At 45.2% G+C, this 9,464-nt stretch overlaps 1 protein-coding gene across 1 annotated transcript in view; it reads right to left on the reverse strand.

Annotated features, from left to right (window-relative positions):
• Positions 1-7,774, reverse strand: part of TMEM248 (transmembrane protein 248) — a 31,394-nt gene extending 23,620 nt beyond the window's left edge. Inside the window, exon 1 of the mRNA XM_047089216.1 lies at positions 7,527-7,774. The gene's annotated coding sequence lies outside the window, so the exon portion shown is untranslated. The remainder of the gene's footprint in view (positions 1-7,526) is intronic.
• Between the last annotated feature and the right edge of the window lie 1,690 nt (positions 7,775-9,464).

A 9,464-nucleotide genomic window follows, 5' to 3' on the forward strand; every position in this document is an offset into this window, starting at 1 on the left:
AGGGGCACCTGGGTGGCGCAGTCGGTTAAGCGTCCGACTTCAGCCAGGTCACGATCTCGCGGTCCGTGAGTTCGAGCCCCGCGTCGGGCTCTGGGCTGATGGCTCAGAGCCTGGAGCCTGCTTCCGATTCTGTGTCTCCCTCTCTCTCTGCCCCTCCCCCGTTCATGCTCTGTCTCTCTCTGTCCCAAAAATAAATAAACGTTGAAAAAAAAAAAAATTTCCATCATGAATATATATTCCTTTTGTAATACTTTCTAACAATAAAATTTATAAATGTAAATAATCTTCAATAGATCCTGCTGGTCTCGTGGCCAAAATAAAACTTCCTTAAATCTTAATTCTCTTCATTTTCTTCACTAATAAAGGTGAGAAATAGGAGAAAAAACCCCCAGAACTTTATTAAACCAAACTAGAAAAAAAAAAAAAAACCAGAAAGCAGGACAGTCCTCTAGCATGTCCTGGTGCTAAAGAAAGGCAAAGCTTAACTTGCAGTCATCTGTACTCAGAGAGATCTGTGAGAAACCGAGAATAGCAAACAAGATCTAGGTGAGGCTCCTGCAGACAACCCAGTACTGTGTGCTCCCGGGGCAGGTGGGCACAGAAGTTCTCCAGACAGGCATGGGCCCCTCCATTAGGGCAGAGGTTGAGAAGCCAGTGGAGGCCACAGAGGGGAGGAAGTGACCATGAGCCAAAAAGGTGCCCAGGATGGTGAGGTATCCTTCAAGTGTCTCAAGAAGGAAGAGGTACTGAGAAGTGAGTAAGTATTACGATTAAAAAAAGAAAGGATCTCCGAGCCTCTCTGCGCTTTAAAAAATACTCCAGTGAAACTAAGCTTGCGTAATGCTCCACCTGGCAAGATCACCGGTGACCTCTAAAACCACACTCTGGCAGGGGGAAAGCAAACGGTGAGGAGAGAAGAACAAGGATGAGGAGACAGACAACAGGTGAACACCAGGGCTTCAAATGAAAGGGACAAGAGACAGTGGGTCAGAAGTGAGGAAAGTGACACATTTGTAACCAGAGAAAAGAGCTACTAAAAGAGGAAGGCTGCCCAAGGGGCCAGTGACAGCTGAAATATGCAATTTTGTAATTGATTATAGTATTTTATTAGAAAGGAAATTAACACTGATTATGCCAGATAAGGAGCCTTTCACAGGGTCTCCCTTTCTCCAAGTACACCACATAGCTACTTGCCCAAGTTTAAAACTACAATCTAAAACTCGAATTTAAGATCTGCTACACCACTACCTGTGACCCAGACCAAAAAGTTCACTTTACGTGAACAACAAAACCACCGTTCATTTTAAACTAGATTTTCGACCTCAGGCCAAATGGGAAATTCCTTAAAACTCTCCGATAAAGTCATGTCCTTCTCAAAGTTTCAAAGTGACTAGGAGGTGGGGGCTGGCGGCAATGCCAGGGGAGGCTTGGAGAGCCTGCTGTGTGTGCCCACCCCAGGAAATACACCGCTCTTGTGCTAAAAGAATAGCAGGAACTCACCTCGATGTGGGAGAGGGGCCCACTTGGTTTATTGCGGGTTTTTCGTTTTGTTTTTAATGTTTATTTATTTTTGAGAAAGAGAGAGAGAGCATGCACAGGACGGACAGAGAGAAAGGGAGACAAGGGATCTGAAGCAGGCTCCATGAGCTGTCAGCACAGAGCCCGATGCCGGGCTCAAACTCCCAAACCGTTCAACCATGATCTGAGCCGAAGTCGAATGCTTAACTGACTGAGCCATCCAGGTGCCCCAGGGCCCACTTTGAATGCAAAAATTTTAAAAATATCCTGAACCTAATAAAAAGCACTAATGGATGTGAAACTAGATTATCCAACACTTAGCAGAGATGAGGCCACCTGCTGATATCAAAGAAACCTGTGCAATCTCAAGCACGCAGCTACCATCCTTCCTCCCCCATCATGAAGCAGAACAGACCCTCAGAGAGGCAAATTAGTAGTGATGAAGACAGGAAAACTTCCAGGTCTCCAGTGAGGTCTCAGTTGGTAAAGCCAAGCCAGAACTGCAGTCCTTAACTCCCCTCCCTGCAATATTTGACACAGACACAATGTCTTCCACCTCCAGGACATCAGTCACCGGGCTTTCCTTTTGCTTAACTGGCCACCCCTTCCTTCTCCCTCTTCTTCAAGAGCTGCTTCTCCCCCTGAGCTCACGGCTGGGCCTCTGCTCAAGGCACACACACTTATTCCCTGCAATTTTCTGTATCTATCCCCGTGCCCAGACCCAAACATCCACATACAGGAGCTCTCTACTTAGCTGACCCGCAGGCACCTTGAGCCAAGGTCAAAACTTCTCCAAAGTCACCAAAGCCGCTCCTCCTCATAATGAAAGACACAGCCATCTACCCAGTGACCACTGCCAGCCATTCTTGAGTCTCTCTCTCTTCTATAAACAGCTATCAGTTACCAGTCAAGCAGTTCCCACCTTGTAAATGTCTCTAACAAGAGGCTGTCCTCCACATACACACCCCCGCCCCCTCCCCCATACTGCCTTCTTCAGCCAAACTGAAAGCCAGATGTATCCTGTTCGTGTTGCCTCTTGTTTCCATGATGTTTCTGCAGTTGCTTAACAAGAACATCTAACATAACTGCTCACTCTTTACGAAAGAGGCACCCTGTTTAGGAGTTTTGCGTGTATTGTATATGATCCTCACAACATCTGTATTTCGCAGAGGGGTAAATTAAGGCATAAGAAGTCAGCTAACTTGCCCAAGGTCATACAATAGTAAATGAACCTGGATTCAAATCCAGTCAGCCTCCAGAACTGGTGCGTCAACCAGGAAGCAGACTACTGCCTCCCAATAAATGTTACGGGTTCAGATTAAGAGTCAACCCGAGTCAACCCCACCAAATGAGATGAAAACCGAAGAGTATCCATACAAGTTTACAATTACTACTACATCAGTAGTTTTGTAAGTGAAACCCCTTTAAGATGATGTGATAAAGGCAGAAACCAGATGCCAAAGGGCTAAGGAGAGAGTATCATTTTTAACAGCTACTACTTAAAACATGCCCTGTGCCAGGCACCATGCCAAGTACATACACCATATTTTTTAATCCTCACAACGCTGCCAGGTAAATATTACTATCCTTATTTTACAGATGAGGAAACTGAATCAAAAGAGGTTAAGTAATCTGTGCTAGGTAATAAGTGGCAAGAGAGAGATTCTGACTTAATTCTTCTCACTCTAAAAGCTGTGTCATCAATCACAATACCAGGATTGATAAGTAGGTTTCAAGTCTAATGCCAAGCTGAAAAGAAACAAAATTTTCTTAGGCCATGGCTATATAAGGTGTATCTTAGTCATAAAAGCACAAGACTGATTTTTTTTGAAGTTTAAAATGGTTAACTTATTTTCCACCTCTTTAAGCAAGGCAATTCGTATCTCACAACTCTCATCAATCAGAGTATAAAGCAAAGATGAGTAGAATCTTCTCTCAATAGTTTCCTGTTTCTCAAGCTAATACATTTCATAGTGCAGAAAAGACTTTCACAATAACTCACAACAAGTTTAAATGATCAAGATAAATTACAACAGGAAGCATAAAATTTTAATGCATTTTAGGCAACACCAGTACTCGAATAAAGACAAAAAGGAACAACATGGGCTGACATAATTACATGTTTGTAACCAGACTTAGTTTCAAAATTCAGACTCTGGCTGTATTTCTACTCACTTATAATTAACAAACGCATGGCTCCATTTTCAAAGGCATAATATAAGATCATGGTAACTTCCAACATGCCTCCCTCTCCTTTTAAAAAAAATTAATTCACCATAGTTCCAAAATGGAAAATAACTTATCTTTGTTCTTTAGTTGTTTTTTTTTTAATTGTTGAGCATTTTAGAAACCAAATTTAAAAGTATCCCCACATTAAAGTTTAATGACTTGGAGTTTAATTAACAGGTATTTAAAAAAACAGATCATGAGTGATGACAAGATTAAATCAACACTAAAAGTTCAATATGAAATTATAACATCCAAACTCAGTGTAAAGACTGGCAGATGTTGTGAAAACAGCACTTTTAACCAAACAGCATAAAGGTCCAATCAAATAAATGACCATACTTTGTAGACAGTCATCACCAAAGGTTGATGTACAGTCCCAGGACTACATTCAGGTATGGAATTATACACAGAGAGAACTACAGACCTCTTGTCAAATTTATTCAATCTGTACCAGGGAAGGATAATTTAAAGATTTCCATATTTATCAAAATGAATCCAAAATGGAAAATCAATTTGCTAAAAACTCTATCTTTCCTCCATTCCTTTAAGTCACTATGATACTGGGCTCTTTTTTTTTTTTTTTTTTTTTTTTGAGTTTTTACTTAAATTCCAGTTAGTTAACATACAGTGTAATATTAGTTTCAAGAGTACACTACACTGTGATTCAACACTTCCATATAACACCCAGTGCTCATCACAAGGGCACTCCTTAATCCCCATCACCTATTTCACCCATCCCCTACCCACCTCTCTTCTAGTAACCATCAGTTTGTTCTCTATTAATTAAGAGTCCATTTCAGGGGTGCCTGGGTGGTCAGTTACTCTGACTTCGGCTCAGGTCATGATCTCAGTTTGTGAATTCCAGCCAGGCATCAGGCTCTGTGCTGACAGCTCAGAGCCTGGAGCTTGTTTCGGATTCTGTGTCTTCCCCTCTCAGGCCCTCCCCCGTTTGTGCTCTGTCTCTCTCTCTCGAAAATAAACAAACATTAAAAGAAAAAATTTAAAAAGAAAAGAGTCCATTTCTTGGTTTGCTCTTTTCTCTTATGATCATTTGTTTTGTTTCCTAAATTCCACATAACCTTTTTCATTTTAATTAAAATGTCATAGTAAAATACTTTTATAAAGGCTGTCTTACATGGCAATGGGATTCTGCAGCATGTTACTGACAAAAAACATCCCGCAGATTGGCCATCCGTGTACTATGTCATGCTGTGTCCCCTGTAAAGGCCACTCTTTTTCAGACGCATGTCTATAACAAGGAGACAGAGCAGTGGCTAGAAAGGGAAGAAGAGTCTAAAAGAAATATCAAAAAGTTAAGATGGTGCAATCCTGAGAGTGTTTAATGAAAGACTAAGGTTGAAGCCAGGGAGGTCCTGAGACTAGTCATAATGTTGCAGAGCAATTACATGGCATCCTATTTGAATGGCTTCAAAGGTCTTCGAAGATACTGTGTAAGAGAAACCAGCCACATGTCGGTGAACTAGATGTCAGTAAAAACAGCCAGGGGATGTCTGGGTGGCTCAGCTGGTTGAGCGTCCAACTTCAGCTCAGGTCATGATCTTGTGGTTCATGAATTCAAGCCCTGCGTCAGGCTCTGTGCTGACAGCTCGGGGCCTGGAGCCTGCTTTGGATTCTGTCTCCCTTTCAAAAATAAACACTGGGGCACCTGGGTGGCTCAGTCCCTTGAGCGTCTGACTTTGTCTCAGGTCATGATCTTTCGGTTCACGAGTTTGAGCCCTCTGTCGGGCTCTGTGCTGACAGCTCGGAGCCTGGAGCCTGCTTCGAATTCTGTGTCTCCCTCTCTCTCTGCCCCTCCCCTGCTCGCGCTCTCTCTCTCTCAAAAATAAACATTAAAAATAATAATAGATATGTAAACATTTAAAAATTAAGAAAAAACACTCAGGAATTGGCTTAAAAGCCTGCCATTCATCAATTGGCAGTAGCCAGAGTGGCAAAGATCATACTAGAGCCGAGTTCCCACAAACTAAACACAGGCACAGAAACAACTTGCAGACACTAAATTTAATTTCCTGACTGTTAATACCAGACAGGAATCACAATCAGCATCTTTTTCATTGTCCTTAAAATAAGTTAAGCACTGCTTTGTGTCATTGTCTGAGTAACAGAACAAAAGAAACCCACCAAATGAAAACAATTCTTTAGAACTCAGAAATCTACCAGAAGCCAGACTGGGTAGCCAGTGCTTTTTCTGTCTTAGAAAAGCATTTAACCCTTCTTACCGACTGCCTCTGCCACTGCTTCCAGGTTTCTACTGCCCAGCTACCTAGTCTGAGTGCTGTTCCAACACCTGGCCCTAGCTTTTTCATTTCCCAGTTAATTCTGACCCAAATGCTCAAGATCTTCTGAGGTCCACCTCAAGGGTCACTTCCTTTATGAAGCCTAACCATAACAAAAACCTCTGATAGTTATCTCCACGTGGCCATTCAGTCCTGCCACTTTTATGAGCCTACTGCTTTCTCTAAGTATGTTCCCCGCGGGCAGAAACTGTATTTGCACTTAGGTCTTGTCTCTCTTCCGTGCAACAGCTGCCAGCTGCCCTAACACAGGGATGCTCAATCAGCATTTGGGGATCTCAGTACCCAGACGTGGGTGGCAGGCAGTCCGGCTTTCAGTCCTCCCACCTCAATTAGGCCACAGAAATTCTTCCTCCACCTTTACTAAGAAGTCAGCACACTGCCTCCTTATCCCAGGGAGTAAAGAGCTTGCAGTCATCAAGTATATCTTAGCTGCACAACAGGTCTATTTCCTTTCCTTAAATCAGGAAACTGGAAGGTGTTCTTACCCTTCAAGCAATTTCATCTACACACAGGATACAAATGCTCAGACCCCAAGCTAACCAGAGAGCTATCGGGACAAAAAAAGTTATTAAATATCCACCATGAAATTAATCAAATTCCAGCCTTGGAATTTTTCCTCCCACTGCCTCCCACAGAGGCTCACCTTTGAGGCAGGAAAGTAGCAGTTCAGGAGCAGCCACAATCTTCCCTGCTTTAAAGCAAGCTGCAAAGAAGCTCCCCATTCATCGCTGAATAAGGGCTGTAATCTGCTAGTTGAGAACTAAACTACAGGCATCGTATTCTTCAACAAAGGCCCCCTCACCAGCTGTTCCCCGGTTATGGTGTTCACACAGTTCAAAACAGCACAATAGGCTTGGTTTTATTTCTAATGGTGTTTATCAAGAGAAACAGAACTACCTGCCTCTAAATTACCCCGCAGCCACTCCTCGATTTATTTTACTAAAATATGAGTGAAGATGATTATCCACCCTATCTCTCGGTATTTACCAAGTCTGACACATAATATACCACTATTTCAAGTGTCTGCACATAGGTTAAGTCTATCCCTCCCATCTTCTTCCTGAGATGTACACGATTTGCAAATAGAGAAGTAACGCAAACACGACCCAAAGTCAAAAATGGCAAACTACCAAAATGTTCCCCGTGCCAAATCCAAATTATCCAGGCCTCAGGTCTGAACGGGGGACGTCCCGCCATCTCGAGGGCGGCAGGGCACCCTGGCTCCAGGCATGCGGGTGGACCAACCCGGGGGGGCGGGTAAACAGGCCCACGCCAGCGGCGCAGGCCAGGCTTGGGCTAAGACCGAGCGACCCCCACCGCCAGCTGGGGCGGGGGCTGCAGCCCCGAGAGGAGGTGAAGACACCCGGCCGGAAGGGCCGCTCCCGACCAGCACGGCGCCCTCCCGACCCCGCGCTCAGCCCCGGCTGAGCCCCGACCCCGGCCCGCCCGCCCCCGGCTCACCCCGCCCCGGTGGGCAGCGGCGCGCCCCGGGCCCGGCCGGGCCAGCTGTTCGGCGGACGCCCGCGGCCGCTCAGAGATCACTCGCGGCGGCGCGCGGCGGGCCGGGGGCCGCTCGGGACCATCCTCCCCGCCGCGCCGGGGGCGGCCTCGGGCTCCACGGGGCCCAGGCGAGGACCAGAGGCCAGTCCGGCTCACGCCGCCGCGACACAGACTCCTCTCAGGGTCCGGCAGCCGTGGTTTCCGGGTAGAAAAAAAACGCCACCGCCAACGCTGCCGTGACCTCCGACACCTGGCGTCCGACGGCGGCGCGGCCGGGACAAGATTCCTCAGTCGCGAGCTGCGGAGACCACGCCCCCTGGCTGGGCTACGTGGGGGCTTGCGTGCGAGTACCGGGGCTGCGTGCGTGCTGACACGGAGCGCGGGGCCTGCCTTTCTGTGTCTGTGTTTGAACGGGGTGTTGTGAGGCTGGCATCGTGGTGAGTGAGCGTGCCTAGTGCACGTGGGTGGACCTGCGTGTCAGTGCGTTCTGTAAAGACCGTGTGTGCTGTGCGTTTGTGGATCCGTGTGCGTGTTTAGTGCTGTGCGTGATGGTTAGGAGTATAACGTGTGTGCATACGTAGGTGTGTAGTGTGTGTCTGTGTGTGCCCGTGCATTAATCACTGCCCATGAAAGTATAATTTTAATACAATCCCTTTGTAAGGTAATTTGTCATCGTCCAGGAAACTTGAAGATGTGCCTTCTTTCTGGAGAATATATTACCCCGGAGAAACAGTTGCACATCTGCGCAAGTAGACATAATAAAGAATATTTATAGCACCATTATTTGTAGTCACTAAGAATTGAAGAGAAAACAAACATCCATACAGTCAAACGTAAAAATAGGCAGTATATGCTTATATAAACAATTTCGACAGCGAAGATTATTCAGAACAGCTTGACAACATCCGGGCTCACCTTAAGGGCATAACATGCTGGGGGGAGGGGGCGGGGGGCAAGCCACGAAAGGATACATTGCAGCATAATTCAATTATATAAAATCCCCCAAACATGCTAATCAACGCATTGTTTAGAGATGCATACGTGACTAGTGGAATTCAGAAAAAAACAAAACAAAACAAAACAGGAAGAGATGCACAAACTTCATGTTAAGTGGTAAGAGGATAGAATGGGGGAGGAGCACACAGGCTACTTCAAGGTACCTTTAGCAAGTCACAAGCACTCTGAGCCTCATGTACTTGGTTTCTGAGGTGGGGGTGATAACATCAGCTTGTTCCAGTTCGTTAAATTCCTCCACTCTGTAAAACTGTAAAGCACTATCCAAAGATAAGTTATGTGCTTTGAGAGCTAACCACGGTAGGACCCGAGCTGTTTGTCAAAGTTCCTGCAGGGCACTGACCCCTGGTCGGTATGACACACACCGATTTAATAGTAGTATTTTTATGGGTTCAAGGAGCTTCAGAGTAGTTTATGTCAGCTTATCAGCATTATTTGTTGATAATAGACAAAGGGCTCTGCATTTGGGGCTAGTTACAAGCAGGAATATGCCTATGCTGTGTGACCAGAAAAAAACATTAGAAAAGAAACCAGCAGAGACTCAATTTTGGGCTCCCTGCTCTAAAGCGTTCCATGCACATGTTGGTGGTTCCTGCCCCAGGAGTGAAAGCGCCATCTGTTTGGGCTCTTACAGAAGAAGGATAATAGAACCTTGCACCTCGCCTTTCCAACCCTTACTTAAATATTATTGGTGTATTGTATTTTTTGTCCTGTAATAAACTGTAGATTTGTTAGGATCTGTGAGTTTTCTTTAGCAACCAAAGCCTGTTAAACCATTTCAGCAGCTGGTGTCAGATGTAGGATTTACTGAAAAAACCCTGACTCATTCTTAGCTCAAAATATGGCTAAGGCATTACTAGAAGAAAAAAAAAAAGGTGATTCTGA

The sequence above is a fragment of the Lynx rufus genome, unplaced genomic scaffold (assembly GCF_022079265.1).
Source record: "Lynx rufus isolate CCGP_SWC_20201006 ecotype Redwood Valley unplaced genomic scaffold, mLynRuf1.p SCAF_27, whole genome shotgun sequence".
Taxonomy (NCBI): Eukaryota; Metazoa; Chordata; class Mammalia; order Carnivora; family Felidae; genus Lynx; species Lynx rufus.